At 41.5% G+C, this 23454-nt stretch overlaps 1 protein-coding gene and 1 long non-coding RNA gene across 2 annotated transcripts in view; one reads left to right on the top strand and one right to left on the bottom strand.

Annotated features, from left to right (window-relative positions):
• Positions 1-23454, bottom strand: part of SIX2 (SIX homeobox 2) — a 110052-nt gene that overhangs the window by 58673 nt on the left and 27925 nt on the right. The gene's annotated exons all lie outside the window — the stretch shown is intronic.
• On the top strand, positions 15783-21288 carry LOC120400006. The gene is made up of 4 exons (XR_005595459.1): positions 15783-15964; positions 17626-17699; positions 18952-19005; positions 21162-21288. It is a non-coding gene; the product is annotated as an uncharacterized LOC120400006 (long non-coding RNA).

The raw sequence follows: 23454 nt of genomic DNA on the forward strand, positions 1-23454 counted from the left end.
GATGGTGTTGGACCTAGTTTAGACAAAGTATTCTATAAGCTAAGCCCTCATGTCCATACATGATAAAAATTCCTGCCTCTGATGTGCCTTGTAGAAACCCCCCACACTCCTCTGGAGCATATAGAATGGATTTTCAAAAGCACTCAGCAGTGGCTTAACTCTGCTTCCACTGAAGTCAATAGTAAAACTCCCATTGATTGACTTTGGTGGGAGCAGTTTGGCCAATGCCAAGCTCTTTTGAAAAATCTTACCCTCAAGGGCCACATTGGCAGGCTTTACTCAAGCCAAACTGACATTGGTACAAACTCTGCAGTCTTCAATTGGCAAAGTACCCCCTGAGCCAAGTATTGGGAACCTGAGCAAACTCTGGGTAAACTGGGTTTGCTCCATGCAAACCGTGGTGTGGAATCCTCAGCCTCAACCAACACAGCTAGACAATAGATGCCACTATAGATGTCCCAGAGGCCAAATTTAGGCTGCTAGGTAAGAGATTGAAATCCAGGACCTTCATAGTAGCATTCTCTGAAATGCTTCCAGTTCCATGCACAGGACCAGTTAGACAGGCAGAACTGCAGTGTCTCAGTGCATGGATGAGATGATGGTGAAGGGAGGAGGGGTTGAGATTTATTAGGAACTGGGGAATCATTTGGGAAAGGGGGAACCTATACAGGAAGGATGAGCTCCACCTAAACCAAAATGGAACCAGATTGCTGGCACTTAAAATTAAAAAGGTTGTAGAGCAGTTTTTAAACTAAGGGCTGGGGGAAAGCCGACAGGTGAGGAGGAGCACGTGGTTTGGACAGAGACATCCCTTAGCGGAGGATCTACTAATGGAGATTCTCGATGTCCTAGTAAGCAGAAGAGTATGGAAGATAAAACACAGGCAGGATCAGAGCCACCCAGAGGATTCAGGGGGGCTGGGGCAGGGCTAGGTCTTTGGCAGAAATTCCCTCTCAGTGGGAAGGACCTGCTGCTGAATTGCCGCCAAAGAATGAAGTGGTGGCGGTAGAGCAGCCTAAGTCCCGCCGATCGCGGCTTTTTTTTTCCCCGCTGCTTGCAGCACTTGTACTCACCGGGTAGCGCTCCAAGACTTCGGCAGCACTTCGGCGGGTCCTTCACTCGCTCCGAGTCTTCCGCTGCACTGAAGGACCCACCGCCAAAGACCCGGAGCGAGTGAAGGGCCTGCCACGGAAGTGCCGCCAAAACCCCGGAGCGGCTCGTGGGGCCCCTGTGAGGCCCGGGGCAAATTGCCCCACTTGCCACCCTCTCTGGGCAGCCCTGGGTAGGATCTGATGAGAAACAGTCAAATGAAAAAAAGTCTCATTCACTTACATTATGTAATGGGAGACAGCTAAAAAGTGACAAGTTTTTCAAGTGCTTATACACCACTGTTAGAAGATGGGTGAACTAGAGTGCCTCATATTAAATGAGGATATTGATATAATAGGCATTACAGAAACTTGATGGAGTGAGGATAATCAAATGGGACACAATAATAACAGGGTACAAAATATATCAGAAGGACAGAACAAGTCTTGCTGGTGGGGGAGTGGCACTATATGTGAAAGAAAGTGTAGAATCAAATGAAATAAAAATCTTAAATGAACCAAGCTGTACCATAGAATCTCTAGGGATAGTAACTCCATGCTTGAATAATAAGAATATAGCAGTAGGGATATATTACCGACCACCTGAACAGGATGGTGATAGTGACTGTGAAATGCTCAGGGAGATTAGAGAGGCTATTAAAATAAAAAACTCAATAATAATGGGGGATTTCAACTATCCCCATATTGACTGGGTACATTTCACCTCAGGACGGGATGCAGAGATAAAGCTTCTTGACACCTTAAATGACTGCTTCTTGCAGCAGCTAGTCCTAGAACCCACAAGAGGAGAGGCAATTCTGGATTTAGTCCTAAGTGGAGCACAGGATCAGGTCCAAAAGGTGAATATAACTGGACCGCCTGGTAATAATAACCATAATATAATTAAATTTAATATCCCTGTGGTGGGGAAAACACCACAGTGGCCCAACACTGTAGTATTTAATTTCAGAAAGGGGAACTACACAAAAATGAGGAGGGTTAGTTAAACAGAAATTAAAAGGTACTGCACCAAAAGTAAAATTCCTGCAAGCTGCATGGAAACTTTTTAAAGACACTATAATAGAGGCTCAACTTAAATGTATACCCCAAATTAAAAAAAAACATAGTAAGAGAACAAAAAAAAGAGCCATCATGGCTAAACAACAAAGTAAAAGAAGCAGTGAGAGGCAAAAAGGCATCCTTTAAAAAGTGGAAGTTAAATCCCAGTGAGGAAAATAAAGAGGAGCATAAACTCTGACAAATGAAGTGTAAAAATATAATTAGGAAGGCCAAAAAAGAATTTGAAGAACAGTTAGTCAAAGACTCAAAAAGTAATAGCAATTTTTTTTAAGTACATCAGAAGCAGGAAGCCTGCTAAACAACCAGTGGGGCCACTGGACGATCAAGATGCTAAAGGAGCACTCAAGGACGATAAGACCATTGCAGAGAAACTATATGAATTCTTTGCATCGGTCTTCACTGTTGAGGATGTGAGGGAGATTCCCAAACCTGAGCCATTCTTTTTGGGTGACAAATCTGAGGAACTGTCCCAGATTGAGGTGTCATTAGAGGAGGTTTTGGAACATATTGATAAATTCAACAGTATAAGTCACCAGGACCAGATGGTATTCACCCAAGAGTTCTGAAGGAACTCAAATGTGAAATTTCAGGACTACTAACTATAGTCTGTAACCTATAATTTAAATCAGCTTCTCTACCAAATGACTGGATAGCTAATGGGATGCCAATTTTTAAAAAGGGCTCCAGAGGTGACCCTGGCAATTACAGGCCGATAAGCCTGACTTCAGTACCGAGCAAACTTGTTGAAACTATAGTAAAGAACAAAATTTTCAGACACATAGATGAACATAATTTGCTGGGGAAGAGTCAATATGGTTTTTGTAAAGGGAAATCATGCCTCAGCAATCTACTAGAATTCTTTGAGGGGTCAACAAGCATGTGGACAAGGGGGGATCAAGTGGATATAGTGTATTTAGATTTTCAGAAAGCTTTTGACAAGGTCTGTCACCAAAGGCTATTAAAGCTGTCATGGGATAAGAGGGAATATTCTCTCATGGATTGGTAACTGGTTAAAAGATAGGAAACAAAGGGTAGGAATAAATGGTCAGTTTTCAGAATGGAGAGATGTAAATAGTGCTGTCCTCCAGGGGTTTGTACTGGGCCCAGTCCTATTTAACATATTCATAAATGATCTTGAAAAAAGGAGTAAACAGTGAGGTGGCAAAATTTGCAGATGATACAAAACTACTCAAGATAGTTAAGTTCCAGGCAGACTGTGAAGAGGTACAAAAGGATCTCTCAAAACTGGGTGACTGGTCAACAAAATGGCAGATGAAATTCAATGTTGATAACTGTAAAGTAATGCACATTGGAAAACATAATCCCAACTACACATATAAAATGATGGGGTCTAAATTAGCTTTTACCACTCAAGAAAGAGATCTTGGAGTTATTGTGGATAGTTCTCTGAAAACATCCACTCAATGTGCAGTGGCAGTCAAAAAAGCAAATAAAATGTTGGGAATCATTAAGAAAGGAATAGATAATATGACAGAAAATATATTGCCTCTATATAAATCCATGGTACACCCACATCTTGAATACTGCGTACAGATGTGGTCGTCCCATCTCAAAAAAGATATATTGGAATTGGGAAAGGTTCAGAAAAGGGCAAAAAAATTATTAGGGGTATGGAACGGCTGCCATATGAGGAGAGATGAATAATACTGGGACTTTTCAGCTTGGAAAAGAGATGAGTAAGGGAGGATATGATAGAGGTCTATCATGACTGGTGTGGAGAAAGTAAATAAGGAAGTGTTATTTACTCCTTCTCATAACACAAGAACTAGGGGCCACCAAATGCAATTAATAGGCAGTAGGCTTAAAACAAATACAAGGAAGTATTTCTTCACACAACACACAGTCAACCTATGGAACTCCTTGCCAGAGGATGTTGTGAAGGCCAAAACTATAACAGAGTTAAAAAAAATCTAGATACATTCATGGTGGATAGGTCTATCAATGGCTATTAGCCAGGATGGGCAGGGATGGTGTCCCTAGTCTCTGTTTGCCAGAAGCTGGGAATGGGTGACAGGGGATGGATCACTTGATGATTATGTGTTCTGTTCATTCCCTCTGGGGCATCTGGCATTGGCCACTGCCAGAAGACAGGATGCTGGGTTAGATGGACCTTTGGTCTGACCCAGTATGGCCGTTCTTATGTTCTTATGTACTAGAGGGAGAGTAGTAGAAACAGGCGCCGATTTTCCAAAGTGCCAAGGGGGTGCTTGACCCTCACAATCTGTTTACAGTTCAAGTCTTGCAAAACAAAAGGTACTTAATGTTTTGTTTAGATATTTACCTTCTTGAATGCAATTGCAATACAATGTTATCTTCTAATAACCTTACATTGCATACAATAGCAATGCTCATATCAGACATGAGTAGCTTTCAATGCAGTTTTGAGAAGCTTCAGAATTTTACTGGAACAAAAAGGTACAAACAGCTGGGTGTAAATTAGCATTACTTTGCTGAATTCTGAAATAGCTCCCTGGCTATGCTGATTCAAACATCCTGAGAATCTGGTTCCAGATCTCCAAGTAGAGCCTTAGAACATATCAAAGCATATCATGCTACTAAAGGAAATGGACTGGTGTCTGAAAAGATAAGATCTATATCAAGAAAGTGCCAAGCGCATGTGACCAGCTTATACTTTAAAATAATCAGAGAAGGATTTTATTGGTTTTATGGTGATGATTAATATTGCCAAGTAATGCCAAAATGCATTTTTAGATGTTGGCATGAACAGTTTCTGTCCACAGAGGGCCTGAGAAGAGAACTTCAGAACCAAACCTTTCCCAAACTTTGAAGCTCAGATCTGAACTTCACAGGCAACCTGTCTGTTAAACTAACAAACAGAAAAATACAATAAATAAATAATGCTAGGCCAAACCAAACCCCCTCATTTTGGGGAAATTACAAGCTTCGTAGCTGGTCCCCTTTTAAAGGGCAAAACTAAAATCCCAAATCTGAACACAAAATGCTGTGAAAGTTCAAATCTGGATCTAAACATCCAGAGAGACCTTTGTTAAAATCTGACAATGCATCACTGTGATGTATTTTGCAGTATACCCTTCCTGAAATTATTTCTGCACATCATAAGTACACACATGAATCTGCACAGGTTTAGAGACAGCACGTTCTAATGTCTTTATAGAGTAAAAGACAAAGAAGTCTTAAGTTTAAGCTCCCACCATGTCTTCTGGAGCTAAAGTGAGAGCCTAATAGCATTTGTCTTCAAGGTAAGAACATTTCACAGATTAAGAATAGCAAATAAAAGAATCATAGAAGACAGAGATGACAGAAACCTGACAGGTCATCCACTCCATGCCAATGAAAAAGTTATACCTACAAGTTATTTTCTAATGTTTTGTTCAGTCTTTTCAGGGCCAGCCCACAACATTTTGGCACCTGAGGCGGGGAGCTCAAATGATGCCCCCATACCCCTTTGCTTGGGCCAAAACTTTGAAAGGTCTCAATTCTGCCTTCTTCCTGTTCTACTCCTCTCATGGTATTGCTCTGCTACCTACCTCAATAAAGAAGAACTAACAACTTAAAATGCCTTGTTCAAAAATTTTAAGTAACACTTAACTTTCAAACGCCTGAACAGCAAATGTAACTTTTCTTGTCTTCACAGTAAACACTGGCATTTTTATCTGTTTGAATAATCAAAGTGCTGCTTTCCGTGCCTTCTTGGTTGCAAAGATTTGAACTGCTTCCTGAAGGTCCACAGTCTGGGCCAGCTCATTCTCTATTGAGATGGTTGCAAGGCCAACCAGCCTGTCCTGTGTCATTGTGGAGAGTATATGTGTTTTATTAACTTCTGCTTAGAGAAGCTGCGTTCTCCACGGGTAACTGTTACAGGAAGTGTTAGAAGTATGTGCAGAGCAACAAAAGCATTTGGAAAGAGGGTGGTCAATTTATTTGTGCACATATATTCCCCAGAACAGCCTTTGGAGTTGATCCTGCTGAAATGTATCTTGAAAGGGCTTTCAGTTCATACCTAAATCACTTGCATCAATATCGCGCATATCATCATGTGTCAACACTGTCTCTAGTGCCCTGCATTGCTGGTGTAGGTCTTCTTCAGGTATAGTGAGGAGGTTTGGAATATTTTACAACATCCCAAATATACTGCTGTGTTCCTTGAACTGCATGAAACATTCTTCAACTGACTGTATTGCACAATCTAGCACCTGGTTAAAGAATTCAATCTTGAATTGTTGTTTGGGGTCTCTTATGGGATTATCCCACGCGTCATAATCAAAATATCTTCTTCTTCGATGACTCTTGTATTCTTGAATGGGTGGGAAAATAGCTTCAGTGTGAAGTTCCTCTGCCAACTTCTGTGCATTCTTCAGAACGTTTTGAAATCCCTCCTCTGACCAGTAAGACTGCAGGTTTGACTTTGCTTTGTCCAGTTGGTCCATTGCTCCAGATATATCAAGGTCAACACCTTGGAGTCTCTTGCTTACAACATTTATTTCAAACAGTATGTCATGCCACAACACTAAGCCACACAGAAATCTGAAGTTATGTATGTTTCTGGTGATTCCATTTCCCTCTGCCACTGTTCTCCCATGAACAGTTCCTGTCATAGCACTATCCTCCATAATGGCAACTATGGCATCATCTATCTTCCCAATTTGGTGTTTGATAGACTTTATCGCCTCCACTCAAGTTTCCCATTGTGTGGCACTCAGTGGTTTCAGTGTCAGAGAGGATGTTCCCAGATGTTGCTTCAAAATTTGCCATTGATGAGTTGACACAGAGAAAAATACGTAGATGCTTTGAATTACATTAAAAAATTCAGCAGCCTCACTAGAAGCTGATGTTGCATCACTGACCACCAAGTTCAATGAATGAGAACTGCATGGGACAAAAAAAGCTGTTCTTTCCTCTCATGTTGGCACCATTATCGTAGCCCGGACCTCTCATGTCAGCTATCACAATTCCCATATCTTCCAGCTTTTTAAGAAGCACATTTGTCATACCAGCTCCTGTAGTGTCATCAATGTCAATAAAGTCTAGAAAATGCTCTCTGACAGTCACCATTGCAGGGACATTTTCACTAGGTTCTGTTGTTGTTACAAAACGCACCATTAAAGTCATTTGTTCCGTATGGCTGATGTCAGGTATGCAGTCCAGAGTAACAGAGTAATATCTTGCTGACTTCAGATCTGTCGCAATCTTCTGTTTGACTTTTGTTGCCAGTAAGTGTATGATCTCATTTTGAATTGTTTTTCCAAGGTAGTGCTCTGTGTACATTTCTTGGGTGGTGACTCTTCTTTGATGCTCCAGGAGTACAGCATCAAACTCAGCCATCAGCTCCACAATTTTAAGGAAGTTTCCATTGTTTGGCACATACAGCTGATCTGAAGTGCCATGCAGTGCTAAGTTTTGGGTAGCAAGCATTCTCACAATGGCAATGAGCCTTTTCAGAACATTTTGCCAGTAAAGAGACTCTGATGCAATCTGCTCTTGATGCTGATCATCTATGGTGGTCTTTAACTTAGTCTCATCTCAAGCAGGGGCAGCTCTAGGCACCAGCAAAACAAGCTGGTGCCTAGGGCGGCAAAATCTAGGGGGCGTCCCCTGCCGCCGGGGGGGGGCGTTAGGCTGGGCGGGCGGACCTGCCACAGTCATGCCTGCGGGAGGTCCACCGGAGCCCCGGGACGACTGGACCTGCCGCAGGCATGACTGCGGACTGGGCGCTCGTCCCGCGGCTCCGCTGGACTTCCCGCAGGCATGACTGCGGCAGCTCAAGCAGAGCCGCCAGACCCGCGACCCGTCCGGAGCCGCGGGAGGTCCAGCCGAGCCACACGGGACCAGCGGTCCCTCTGCAGTCATGCCCGCGGGAGGTCCGCTGCTCCCGCGGCTCCGGGGCGCCTCCCGCGCATGACTGCTTGGGGCGGCCAAAACGTAGAGCCGCCCCTGATCTCAAGCTCTTTCCACCTATGGAATGCTCTCTGATGATTTGCTGCCTTCTCATGGCATGCCAGATTTCTAGCCAGATTTTTCCAGTCCTTTGTTCCTGTAGAACCCAATGTGGCTGGAACATTAGACTGGAAGAGTTTGCAACAAAACCAGTATGCAGCATTCTGGGTTTTTGAGTGCATAAGCAATGACCTCTCCACTTTGTCACCACTGGGGATTTCACGTCAGTAATGTGTTGGATGGAAACTTCTATTTTCATTGTCTTTGGGGAACATGAAGTTTTTCACTTGCTGTGGCACATGCAGTACAAGGAAGTCCCTCAGGCTATTGCTTAAGTGGGTCCACAGTCCTGGATCATCTAGACTCAAAGAACTAAACTCAGCAGCAGCGCTTTCTTGCGCCTCCATCACCCTCTTCTCTGATCTACACTTTTCTTCAGGAATGTGCATGGTTACATCCATTTGAGATGGAGATATGGATGCTGCAGTAGCTGCCAGGTCACCTGCACTCTGACTAACAGGAAGATCAGGCATCTCCTCACCACCCACATCCTCACTGGGGCCAGGAGGCTCACCGTGAACATTTGTGTCTATGTATCTCAGGAAAGCTCCTTCCTGCTTAGATAGAAAAGCTGCCTTTGCTTTCTTTCTTTTTCTGAATGCTGCCCCAGAGGTGTGTTTTCTTCTTTCACTCATGACTTCTGTTCTGGGCCAGCTATAGTGGCTCTCAACACGCAACTGAAGGGGACAAATAAGCAGGCTGGTAGCAGGGCCTGAGTGAGTGAAGATACCAGTGTCTTATCGGCCTAATTGGCTCCTACTACTTCAGTTGACTGCCTGTTCTCCTCGAGTGGGTTCAGGAAGCAGCAGTAAACAGGAAGCTCCCTGAGAAGCTGGTGTTACTTAGTCCAGGCTCCTGGGGGTGCTAGAGAGGTACATAAGAGGCTCCTCCTCCTCTCTATCCCTGCAGCTTCTGCTGCTTTCTGTCATTCCCTCTCACCTTTTCTCCTGCCTACCTGTTATGTCTCTTGTGCCCTCTTTCCTCCAGCACAGCACTCCACCATCTCTGTGCATCTAGAGCAGAGAGAATACATATGCAGCAGACACAATTTTCTACACTCTGGGTCCTAGTGGAGCTCCTCCCCACCCAATCTGGTACCAGAGGTGGCTGCCTCAGTTTGCCTCATGGTAAGGCCAGCCCTGAGTCTTTTTTACATATCCTATCCAATAGCTCTCTCACAACTTCCCTTTATTGTCATGAAATTTCTCCTAATGCTAAGTCTAAATTTTCCCTCTTAATTTCTTTGGAATTACTTCACACAGTCAAGTGTAGTCTTATGTCACATGCATAATTATTAAGTAGTCTATTGCTTTAATACATTTCTGATTATATAAGCCACTCACAAACTATAGAAGAATATGATGAAACTGAAAACTAACCCGTATTCCACTCTTCCATGTGTCTAAGACATCTGCAATAATAGAAAGGGTGCTCCATATTGATTTTCAGCTTAGCTAGAACACTAGCTCAAGAAAGTTTATAATATAAGGTGGAAAAGATACCACAGACACACCACACAATAGAGGTTCATGCTAAAAACATCTCACTTGAAACCCTGACTCTTGTTCTATAATTTAGGAATTGGCTGGATGCATATATCCTCTTTAAAGCAATTGTTTTAAACTTTTAGTAATATGCTGTACAATGTACCTTAACTTCTACAGTTATTGATTGCATTATTATTATTTAGAACAGTGTTTTCATACAGCCAAATTTACTCATAAACTCATTAGTCTAGTATCAGATGCTTTCATGTTTTCCATTACGCAATGGAAATATCAGGTGATAATTGGAACAATGTCTCACTAGAGATAAATGTTTCACTAGAGAGTCAAACTGTGACAATTATCAATTTTCCAGATGAGCTGAGGAATGATCAAAAGCTTAACGGGATTCAAAAAGGATTAGATATTTATAAGGATAACAAGAGCACCCACAGTTACAGTAGATAGAATGAAAAAATTAGGATATGAACCCTCATGTACAAACCAACTGTTAATTTACCAGGGCCACAAGTTGCTCTGAATTATACTTCAGTGGTGTGCTGGGTGTGTGCAGATTTCTGCCCATACAGAACAGCCCATACAGAAGAGGGCAACAAAAATGATTAGGGGGCTGGAGCACATGACTTATGAGGAGAGGCTGAGGGAACTGGGATTGTTTAGTCTGCAGAAGAGAAGAATGAAGGGGGATTTGATAGCTGCTTTCAACTACCTGAAAGGGGGTTCCAAAGAGGATGGATCTAGACTGTTCTCAGTGGTAGAAGATGACAGAACAAGGAGTAATGGTCTCAAGTTGCAGAGGGGGAGGTTTAGGTTGGACATTAGGAAAAACTTTTTCATTAGTAGGGTGGTGAAGAACTGGAATGGGTTACCTAGGAAGGTGGTGGAATCTCCATCCTTTAGAGGTTTTTAAGGTCAGGCTTGACAAAGCCCTGGCTGGGATGATTTAGTTGGGTTTGGTCCTGCTTTGAGCAGGGGGTTGGACTAGATGACCTCCTGAGGTCCCTTCCAACCCTGAGATTCTATGATTCTATGAAGAGCTTGTTGGGTTGGGGCCCAGGTTAGGAAGGAACTTCTATAGGCCGGTTATTCCATAATTGTCCCTTATAGGGTTTCTTGCGCCTTCCCTCACTCTTGGAGACTGGGCACTTACTAGATGGAACCTAGGTCTGATCAGATGTTCCTATGTTTCCATGTATTGTGTGTCTAAGCTGCAGCCAGACCCACTAAGCCCAGCAAATGTTTTCTTTTCCCAACAAAACTGTTGAATTCATTCATATAATAAATAAATACATCAGGGACAACAACAAAGTGGACACTCCTACAATCTAAGAACACTTCCATGAACAGGAAGACCCCACTTCATTGTTCCCATTACTGTCCTGGAGTCACAAAATTCCAGTTGTCCTTTTAGGAAGGGAATGTCTTTTTTTACAGGAACTCAATGTCATTCAGTGCAATTTCCCTAGTAGGCTAGATTGAATTTTAAGGCTCCAGAGCTATTGCTCTAAACTCCCAAAAATAAACAGCTTACATTTTTTATTTATATCTGTACAGTGGCGGATTTAGAGTTAGTGGGGCCCTGTGCACAGCTTCATTTTTGCCCCCCTCCCCTTTCAGGACCCAGCCAAGAAAAAGAACATTCTCTCTTATCTCCGCCCCCACCGCCCTTTTTATTCTTTTTTTCTTCATCCTCCTCCTATATTATAAGTAATAGGAAGTAAATGAAAATAAAGTGAGGTACCTTGATTGGGGCAGGGGTTGGGGCGCAGGAGGGGGTGCAGGGGTTGGGTTCTGGGAGGGAGTTTGGGTGCTGGGTGCCGGCTCTGGGCTGGGGTTGGGGGGTTGGGGAGAGGGGTGTGGGCTCTGGGCTGGGGCAGGGGGTTGCGGTGTGGGAGGGGATGAGGGTGCAGGCTCTGGGAGGAAGTTTGGGTGCAGGGTCTGGGCTGGGACAGGAGGTTGGGGGGCGGGCACTTACCTTAGGTGGTACGGCTCCCGAAGCGACTAGCACACCCCTCCGGCAGCAGCTTCTAGGTGGGAGGTGGGAACGGCGGAGTCAGTGCTTGGGGCAGGTGCAACACGCAGAGACACCCCTGCCCCTAGGGACCACACACACATGCTGGCTGGGAGTGGCACAGTGTGGAGGGAGGGAGGCAGCGTGGACAGGGAGCCACCTTAGCCCTGCTGCACTGTTGCTGGCACATCTCTGCATGCCCTTTGAAGGGATGGGGGCAGTGTGTCTCTGTGGGCTGCCCCCCACCCCAGGCATCTCACGGAGTTGCCACTCCCCCGTTGGGGCGCACAGAGACATGCCAGCAGCCGGCCACTTCCAGGAGCGGCATGGGGCCATGCCACTGCACTGTTTGTTTCATGGCAAATCTGCTTCTGTAGCTGTATCATTTAAGCCCCTCTTATGACCAGGGGAAGAAACTAAGTTAACTGAACAGGCCCATTGTCCTGTATTACATTAATCAATATTTACACACATCAAAAGACAAATTTGTCCCAAAGATGGTAATGGCATAGGATTGAATATGGGGTTTCAGTAAGAGTTAGAACCCTAAGTCTTTGCATTTTATTAAGCTGTAAACTTAATGCAGGGTTTGTTGACATTACTGCAAACTATAGGCTTTATTTATCCAAGTGAAAGTACTGTACATACTGGGGAGCATCAGTGGGATCATCGTGCTCACCTCACACTACCCCATTAATAGGTCTCCACCTTGAGCCAGAGCAGCTCTACAGAGCAGAAGATATTTAAGGTTCTACATCCTCATCCTTTTTTCTGAAGGTTGCTAACTGTGGTATGAACACCTGTCCATTAAGAATAAGAACAACTCTATGTGTAGAGTTTTTTTATAACATGTGCACATGTCCAATGCTCAGAAATGGCTCTGCTGGCACAGCTGTTAGAGGGCAACTATGGGCACATAAGCAGGAAAGTACACATAACTTAGAGAGAGAGGGAGAGAGAACAACACCCTAGAAGAACTCCTGGAACCTGGGAGAAATGAAGAGCAGAATGCACTCTAAAGTCCCCTATTGGAAACTCTTTGTGGATCTAAAATATCCATTCAGGGCTAAGATACTATGGTGATAGGTGCTATAGACAAGATAAAGAAATAGATGAGATTCCATCCTCATGTGGGGGTAGGGGAAACAGTAAACATATTTACACAAGCTAGTTCAAAGAAGGTGCTCTTTTTCTTGAAAATATTTATTTGTAAACAAGATGGCTATATCCTTCCTGTGACCCATTGTGTGATCATTTCCATGAAAACAGGCTATATACAAAAGACACAAGATCCAATTTTACAACAATTAGGTTATTTGGGATATTCCTTTATGTTCCCAATCTTTCATTTCGCCATCAAAAATGTAGACCCATTTGTTTTTTCATCATTTCATATGCCAGCTTGCTACTGCAATAATAAGCCATTAATAAGCTATCATTTATGATGTGTCTTGAGATGCTATATAAACTGAAGTGCAGCCACCAAGTTGATACCTAATAAAATTGGTAGGAAGAAAAATTATCCTGCAGTCTGCAAGAGGATTCATCGGTATATGAATGATTTACTATAACATCTTGAATTAGAGACTTGAACAGATCACAGTCAGAATATAGTAATCCAAAAATGCACATTTTCCAGGCAAAATAACAGATAACCAAGTATGATGGATTTTGTTTATTTGGTCATTACCATCATTTTGCAGTAGCAGTGTTAACATACCTTTGATGACTTAACTCCCTCTGCCCATCTTTTGCAGCAGATTAGCCTCAAACCACATAGTGATAATAACAGCAGCTTTCATCTGATGATTCGAAAGTGATCAGCAAGCTTTATGAGCTAACACCTAATTTAACCATCACTTAAATACAGCTACCTCGGATGTGGAAGGTGGTAGCCTTTAAACAGCACACAGACATTCTACTGTACACAACAATTCAACAAAGAAAGTGAAGAGAAAGTATGGCAGAATTTTAGGGAAGCAGGACATAATTAGCCATGTTGGTATTTGACCAGAATATCAGGTTAACACCTCTACTTTTGTGAAAAGTGCCTGGGAAGTTTTATGAGCAACAAGAAATGAGGAGCTCTCTTTTTCATCACATTCCAGACATTTCCTGATAAATATCCAAATATTCTTAGGATAGCTCAGTGGTTTAAGCATTGGCCTGTTAAATCCAGGGTTGTGAGTTCAATTCTTGAGGGGACCACTTAGGAATCTAGGGCATAAATTAGTACTTGGTCCTGCTAGTGAAGACAGGGGGCTGGACTTGATGACTTTTCAACATCAGTTCTAGGAGATTGGTATATCTCCAATTATTTATTTATTTATTGAACAGGGCCGGCTCCAGCTTTTTTGCCGCCCCAAGTGGTGGGGGAAAAAAAAAGGGAAAAAAAACCACGATTGAGCTGCTGCTGAAGTGCCGCCGAAGAGGAAGAGAGGGAGTGAAGGACCCGCCACGGAATTACCACCGAAGACCGAAGTGGGACGATCGAACTGCCACCAAAGTGGCGCCACCGCCACCCCGGACGTGCCGCCCCAAAAATGGACAGAGTGCCACGCCTTTCTATTGGCCGCCCCAGGCACCTGCTTCCTTCGCTGGTGCCTGGACCGGCCCTGCTAATGAAATACAAATTCACAAGAAATACTTATTACTAGGTACTAAATACAGGCCTGAATCACAAAGTATGAATTTAGATCTGATTTTGAAGTACCCAGCACATCGGAGGAGGATTTTGGTTCAGGTTCATAGCTACTTGAAAGTAGTAACATAGCAAACTAGGGATATGATGGAACTCATGGATTTTCTGAAATACATGATCTATTTGTGGCCAGCCCAAATCAACGGAGGCTGACATATTTTTATGTCATTCCTGGAAAGTCCCACTTGCAAAGGACACTATCCACTCAGTATTGCTTGAAGATCTGATGTTGTATATGGAAACACCTTTGCGGGGGAAGGAATTCAATGAATGATGGCATCCAAGATGGTAGCACCCAGTCTTTTAGAATTTAGATTGAGTAGAAAACGTACCCATTTCAGCCCACATCTTCCTACAACTATATTATAGATATGGAAAAAGTGACAAAGTCTTGCACCAAATAATGTAGGGACAGAGATATTTGCTACACACTTCCCTGTTATGTTTCCTAGCTGTTCATCAGGATCAAGGATCAAGTGGGCATATTTCTCACAGTAAAATTTCCTACTACTGAAATGTTTTCCTGGGAGGTGGTGAGCACTGGAAGACCTAAGACCTTCCAATTTCATTCTTTTCAGTATTGTATGTATCATGTAGATTTGAAACATGTTGTCTCTATCTCAACTGTATTAACTCTTGGGTAATATGAATAAAGCGTGTATAATAACATACCTCTGTATGTAATATGATTATAGAGACATGTGACTATATACAATGGCTGCTCTCTGAAATGACTCTATAAAAATGATATTTGCATATTTATTGCCTCTCAATAATTTCTGCCAAATTTGTTCAGTTTACGAAGAAAATTATTTTCTTTCTAATTTTCTAACTTCCAGCTCTTCAAACTTAACCTGAAAGTCTGGCTGGGCTCCATCCTTCTTGTGCAATATCTCCATTAATAAAGGATGTGCAGGACAATTTAGGTTCTCAGTGACACTCTTGGAACCCCACTGTCTTCAAATTATTGCTTCAGCAACACCAGTGCAATCATATTACTGTCAGTGGTTTTGCACAGATGTGACTAATTGGAACCCATTAAACAATTCTATTGATGATTCACAAAGAGGCTCATTTCCTCTTGGTTATTGGCTCTGCAATGCTAAAAGGAATAAAATGGCAGCAAAAACATATTTTTGCCACTGAAGTCAGCAGATATGTCACAAAAAGTCAGCTGATCTGATAAGTAAGAATATTTTACATTCACTTTTCAAAACAGAACTCCACTTTAAGCACTCATGACTCTTCTGATGACCTTTACTATAACCTGCTGATCTAGAGGAAATAGAGGCCAAGACAAATCAAAAGGCAATTGAACTTTCTAGCTGGTCCTTAAGAGGAAAATCCTGCCCTATCTACCTGGCTGCATAAGGCTATGCACTCAGCAGAACTAGAGCCATTCCTTGGGAGTAGGGAGGAAGCATAATTTGTGGAGCCCATGCAAAGCTTCCACACCACTTACACACAGCACTGCACAGGAGATCCTTCTTCCCTAGCATATAAGGAGGCTGCAGACTGGCCAGGTGCAACTGCCCAGATTCACCAACCCCTATGGAAAGATATTTGTACAGTAAATACTAAGGTAAGTGCAACCCTGAGGAGCCCATCCCTTCACCCTGCAGACCTCTCTGCACATAGCTAATATACTTGAACAGTGTGCTAGGGAGAAGATTTGGACTTAAATCACAAGTGACTGCAAAGATGATTGGAAAACATATGAGTGTTATAAGATTACACATTGAAGATATGACTCATAACAATCTGCTGCTACGGTCAGGTTCCCTTTGGAGACTGGCTCCTGGCCCAGCTGAAGGCAGCCAAACTTTTCTGTCCTCTGAGGGGCAAGCTTTGTTGCTATGGTAGTACACCTGTGGTTATGACTTCCCTAGGAAGCCTATTCTGTTCTTAATATGAGTGGTAAGAGGAGAAAGTCCTATTCCAGGCTCTTATTATGGGCCCTGGGGGACCTAGACAGGTGTGTATGAGAAAGGATCATTTATACTAGGACCTCAAGAAAGAGCACTTACAAAGGAGCTTAAATATCCAAGCTAGTGAGAACAAATGATAGGGAGATGCAGCATAGTCTCAAGAGCTGATGGAGGCAGAGAGAAGCCCATTAGTCAAACCTATGTCCTGACACTGGTTGGAAATCTTGGGTTGCCTGTTTGTGTGTTCACAACTCTGAACTACTGACACTGAAATATAGAGACACAACTTTTGCCTCATGTGCTTTGTCCATGTCCAAAGTAGACTTATTGGGAGCAAGAACCATGTTTTCTTATTCTGCATGCATATCAACAAAGATTCAATAAATATTAACCAATACAGATTGTATTGTGCAACCCTTGGTGGTTTTTCATGTATTTTTATTCCTGCATTGTCAATCCTATCAGGGGCATTGGACAGAAAGGTGTCAATTGAGCATCATGGTCTGAGCACTGAGCAAGAAGACAGGAACTCCTGAATGCTAATCCAGGTTCTGTCTTTGTGGCCTCAAGGAAATTCACTTAATCCTACTATGTATCAGTTTTTCCTTGTGTAAAGTGAGGATAATGCTTACTTATCTTCCCACAGGGATGTTATAGGAATATTTAGTTAATTTGCACAGTACTTGGAAAATCTAAAACTGTCCTCTAAGCATAGCCACTTTTACTCTATTTTCGGAAGTACTAATAATTGAAAATGGTACATCTTGAAATACACTGGACTTCAGAAATATGTATTGATTGAGTCTGTGTGGTCCCAGAAGTCCTGTCTCACCTTCTTGAGGCTATACCCATAGTACAGGGCAGTTCATTGACACACCAATACTTATGGGTATAATCCTAGCAGTTCTAAGGAGATTGTGGGGATACTTCAATCCAGACCTGTTTTGTTTTCCTTCTGTTCTGAATAGTTACTGCTGTGTAAAGCAGATTATTAAAAATTCAAATAAACAATTAATTTGAAATAAATCATATACCACACATGCAAATCAAAATAATTGTCTTTAAATGAAGCCTAATTATGGCTAGTCACAAATGTTATTCCATAACTAAGAAAAATAATTCTATTTTAGGGTTAGCACTTGGGATTTAAGACAAAACTGTAAAACTTAAAAGATTTAAGAATTATACTGTAGGAAGTCGGACTATAATAAGCTTTAGATCAACAGTTCATATAGCATCAAGGGATTCCTAACCGCCCAAGAGAAAGAGTTCCTAATATACTGTAACCTACAACTTTTCCCTTGAAATGTCTTAGTTCCATGAAGCAATAAAACAGTCTGGACTAAGTTACTGAAGTTCTTTGAAGTACTGGAGAGACCCATAAATAAGGTGAGTACTTTGGAGGGGGGCTCATTTTGTGGTACACATATACAACTATTTCATAGTCATGTTGATTTGTTGCTGCCTGTAAGTCAGTTTCCTGGGAGCTATAAATCTTCATTCAAGTAAAACTAAAATGTCATCAGTATTCATTTGATGCATTTTTTTACCCCACCAGGCCAAAAAAAAAAAAAAGTCAGCATTCATGTAAACCCTTCTATGCACAACTTGCAGCTCTGCACTAAAATTAGGGTTCATAGAGTCATACAAATATTTCATATCATATTGTAAACATTTGGTAACAAATGTACCATTTCATGGCCAGAAAGAGTGGTAACTGTCACTGGAGAAATAAAACTGAGTTATTGTTTCCAGTTTCAAAAGAACAGCAACAAGTATAAAAAAACTATATGTGATCTTTGTCCTTTTCTCCCCTCAGACACCTGCACTCATCTAATGTTTCACTGAGTCCTGAAAAATAAATGCATAGCTTCAGTCTCCTAATCCATGTGGCTCCAGAGACCACTGTTACATGAGACCTTAAACTGATGATGCTGGGCGTCGTAGGGGCAGCTTAATCTTTTTTAATTCAAATCAACTGAGTCCCATGTGGCGCTGGGATGATACTCTATATGCTGCAATCAGACTGACCTAGACTTCTTGTGCTCTAAATGATTAATGAAACTGCCTCCTAGTTTGTTTCCATGGTGATCTGAAACTTGACACTATGTAGGAATCTGCCATTCACACTGAATGAATTGAGAAGGAGGTAGACAGGAACAAAACTCCACCAGTTTTACAGAGTATGTTGAATTTTAAATCATTAGTCACCTAGTACTCGGATTGTTGACTCTTGAAAATCTGAGTGGGATAATATATCTTAGTTAATATAGTTTTAATTGGGTACTTTATTGGTCAATTGTTGAAGTATAAGCAAAGTTAGTTGCTTCGAGTACTACCTTCTGAATAATCTGTCTGTATGTAAATATAGACTAATGCTGGAACAGTAGTTGTAATAGATTTGTAGCTCTATGAAATGTAGTTGATCAAACCATTCAAGCTAGGCAAATGTCTTCACATTTTGTAAAATGTGCATTATTTCTAGAACAATTTCAGATTTTCTTCAGTCCATGAAGAAGGCCTTAAAGTTCCTGTGCTCATGCATTTTAATAGTTTGTAGTGTAATGAATGTTTCAAATATTTCACCGTAGTGTTTTGAGTCTTTTCATATACAGTAAATTTCTTTTACTTCATTTTTCAGAGAGAGCATTGGCCACCATTTAGGGGAAACACTGAATATGTCACAGTGTTAATGGTGAGTTACTGACAATAAGTGTTAGCGTATGAATGTCAACAATGAGAGGAAGGATGGTCCAGTGGTTAGGGTACAAGCCAGAGACCAAAGATCAATTCCTTGCTCCACCACATACTTGCTGTGCCTCAGATCTCTTTCTGTAAGTGAGGATGATATCACTTCCCCAGCACTTTTGTGTTTGCGTAGCATTTAAGTCCTGTGGGACCACAATCCTAACTGGGCTCTTGGACACTGCTGCATTATAAATAAATAATAATAATTCAGATTTTTCTTTTTATTGTTACCACAGTTACAACAATAATGGGCATCCTCTCCCAGAGTTTATCATCGGTGCTAAATTTGTATACAGTATGAAACTGGGAGGAGTGAACATATGTATTTTGGAAGAGAGGACTGAAAAATGATATGGTATTGACACGTTGGAGAATTAAAATCAGTATAATGAGATTCAATTAATACAAATTTAAAATACCATAATTCTTGTGAGAAACCAGTAATCAAATGCAATAAGAATAGAACTAGAGAATATTGTCTAAGCAGGAATGCTATGTATCTGAACAGTGTCTAACACTTTGATTTTGGCTCTTGCGTGCTACTGTAATACAAATAATAAATAGTAATAGCATACTACCATAGAGGGATCTGGAGATTTACATGGCTAATAAAGTGAATATGAACCAACAATGCAACACTATGGCAAAATAAGGCAAATGCTCTGTATTGAGTTGTATTAATAGGAATGTCATGTGTAAATGAAATAAGGTAATTATTCTGCTCTACTTACCTGGATAAGCCTCATTTGGAGCACTGCATGCTGTTATGAATACCACATTTAAATCACACACACACACAGAGTAATGTGAGAACAACAAAAGAGAACAACAAAAATGAGAAATGATTTGGAAAACAACACTTACAAAGAGATAAAAAGAACAAGGGTTATTCAGGTTAGACAGAAGAAAATGGAGAGGATGTAGGATAGTACACAGATATATAAATAGATGTGATAATAATTAAAAGGATACATTATTCTTATTATATTAATTTTATGCTAATAGTCTCACTAAGTCCTGAAGAAAATGTAGTGAGCTAGAGCAGCAATGCAGGTTAAATATTAAGGGGAAATGTAGAACTATAAGAATACTTATGGAACAACACATCAAAGAAGCTTATGACATCACCATCTTTGGAAGTATTACAAATATTGGCCTGGACTGTGGGCAACAATTCCATTTTTTGAAGGATTTTGACATTTTAAAATTTGGCTTTGTTTAAAATCAGAATGAAATGTGAATATGTTGAAATTCTCCATGATGGAAAATTTAAAAAAATAATTTCAGATTAATCAAAATGTTAATTTTGAGGCACTCAACCATCCCCATGAAGACAGATCTTGATGTCATAAGGATAGAATTGCAGGTTCAGTGTAGGGTCTAGATGAGGAAGGGGAAGCTGGGCCCCAAAGGGGAAAAATACTTGTAAAATCACAGCTAGTAACAGCAAAGGAAGCAAATACTACAACAGGACTACACAAGTATCTAACCTTCGCTCACTAAATTAGAAAGCAATTATGAAAAATGTGCCTAAGTGATAGTTTCTATTTACTTCTATTCATTTCCTACTAGCTAGTTTCCCAAGGCACACAAAATGACTCATACAAGTAGCGATCTAAAATATTGTCTATTTAAAATTCACATATCAACATTTGCTCAAACATAAATTTGATATTTATGGCAGCATTGTTTTTTACTAGTCAAACTTTCTGATTTAGAATCACATTAAGGCCTTTGGCATTTATACAAAACCCCCTCAATTTTATAGATACACATTGTATTTTACAAGTTTTATAGATAGACAATTCAAAATACAATATGTCTATATAATATATAGAGATCAGTTATAGATATATTGCATTTTGCATTGTGACCCTAAAATTTATGCTCCCTTCTCTTGTTGTCAGAAAGCTGCATTAGCAAATTGCCTGTCAGTTTTCAAAGCTCAGTACTTAGACTTTGCAGCCCTGGGGATATCAGTAACACAAAGTTTGCCCCTTGAAGGCTGGAATGACCTGCGCCCTACAGCTCTATCTATCATATAAAAATGTACTGCTCCAGTATTGTCAGTTTTCACAGCCTAATCTTGATATCTCTTTTCAGGTTTCCTGCTGACTGACAATGTCAGATACAACATTTCACACAATTTTTCTTCTCTATGTGTGAAATTACATATCCAGGAAATCTGAAGAGAATCAGCAGGATCCTGATATTGTTTTCTTGTATGCAATCAGAGTTAAGCACTGTTTAATTCTGAAAGAAGAGCTGAGCAATTAGTGGAGGAGGAAAAATAAGAGGTCTCTGAATGTTTGTTCACATTTTTAAATGAGTTTGCTAAGAATTGATTTAATTCCCTTTGTATTCCTTTTAAACAACCATTCCAGTGACTGCATTTACTTACTGGCAAGAAAGTTTGTGGAAACACCACATATTAAGCAAATTTTGAAGAATATTGGCAGAAAGTGATTTCTGAATTCTTAAACATAAACATTTACACCAAAAAGGAGGTTATGCTCAGCCAACAGAGAACAGAAAAAATACTTGACATATGCATCCAATCAAAATTAACCTATGTATTTCAGATTTTGATTATTAGCAATGACTTGCTTGCTAACAATTTGCAGACCAAGAATTATATCAAAAATTATTAGCCAAATAATTTATAATAAATATTATATTAGTTGCTCATAAAACATTCACATAACAGAAAAAGAGGAGAAATTTGTCTAATAAATTATTCACTGGCAATTATTTCTATATTTCTGTGGACCAGCAACAATAATATGGTATGTGCACTAGTATCCTCATCTTACAGACTGCTTATTCTAAATGTCCCACCAATTTAGATGGCGACAAAAAGACAATAATTCATCCACCAATATAAGACAATGCTCCATTCCCTAAAGATCAGTGAAAAACATCCCAAACAACTTTTTTTACACACTAATTTCAACATATGAATTTAAACAAGTATGGGAGGGATCAGAGAAAATGAATTTGACAAGCAGAATTAAAAGTAGACCACCTGTTTTTACCCCTATGGATACTTAAATTACAAAGCTAGGTGTAAAAATGTAAGGCAATTTCTCTGCTGGTGTAAAGGGGCAAAACTGCACTGAAGTTAGTGGAGCTGTGCCCATAGGGCCAGTCCATCAGCTAGTGAACATCAGAATAGCGCCACTGAAGTCAATGGAGCTACATGGATTTATACCAGCTGATGATCTAGTACTTGCACCAGCAGAGATATCTGGCCAATAGGTGGGTTTTACTTGATACTTTATTTCCCAAAAGACACTTCAACAAGTGGAGAGCAAGTCCAAGCTATAATGGAACTATACTACAGAGGCTACAGTGGCAACGCTTCCTACACTGATGGATGGGGTGGTAACTAGGTTGATGGAACTAGCCACATCTACAGATCAACCTAATTATGATGCTCAGGGTGTGAAATTTTTCACAGCTCTGAACGACATAGCTTGGTGAATCTAATTTTGAAGCATAGAACAGGCCTTAGACATATGAAGCAGATATTCAAGTGCCCACTTGATAGATGTAACCCAGGGCCGGTGCAACCTACTAGGTGACCTAGGCGGTCGCCTAGGGCACTAGGATTTGGGGGGTGGCATTTTCTTTGGCAGCGACCACGGTGGCTGGATCTTTGGCCACCCTGGGCGCCGCCGGCATTTAGGCGTAGGGAGCTGGGGCAGGGGGCACAGGGAGGGCCGCCTGCAGCAAGTAAAGGGGTGGGCACACAGGGGAACTCCCTGCCCCAGCTCACCCCTGCTCTGCCGCCTCCCCGAGCACGCCATCGCCGCTTCACTTCTCCCGCCTCCCAGGCTTGCAGAGCCAATCAGCTTAGGCGCTGCAAGCCCGGGAGGCGGGAGAAGTGAAGCAGCAATGGCGTGCTCTGGGTGGAGGCGGAGCAGGGGTGAGCTGGGGCGTGGTGGGGTGCCTCAGGGCGGATGGGGGGTGGGGAGCTGCTGCAGGGGGGCACCTCAGGGTGGAGGGGGGAGCTGCCATGGGGTGGGGTGCCTCAGGGCGGGGGCTCAGGGACGGGGGAGGGTGCAAGGTGGAAATTTTGCCTAGGGCATGAAACATCCTTGCACCGGCCCTGATGTAACCTCTGCCTATAAGGCAACTATTCCCCTTGATGAATAATAATATACACCACTTCCAGAGGACAAAGAAATTTATCTTCAATGTATTTTACACATATTAATTAATCCTCAGTAATTCCTGTGAAGTAGGCATATAGGATTATTCCCATTATAAAGGTGAGGAAACTGAAGTAAACATGTCCAAAGCCACAGAGGGAGTCATTCTCACAGACAGTGTCAAAACTCAAGTATTCCTGCTTCCTAGTCTTGTGCTCAAAGCACTAAATGGGGGTTCTCAA

The sequence above is a fragment of the Mauremys reevesii genome, linkage group 3 (genome assembly GCF_016161935.1).
Source record: "Mauremys reevesii isolate NIE-2019 linkage group 3, ASM1616193v1, whole genome shotgun sequence".
Classification (NCBI taxonomy): Eukaryota; Metazoa; Chordata; order Testudines; family Geoemydidae; genus Mauremys; species Mauremys reevesii.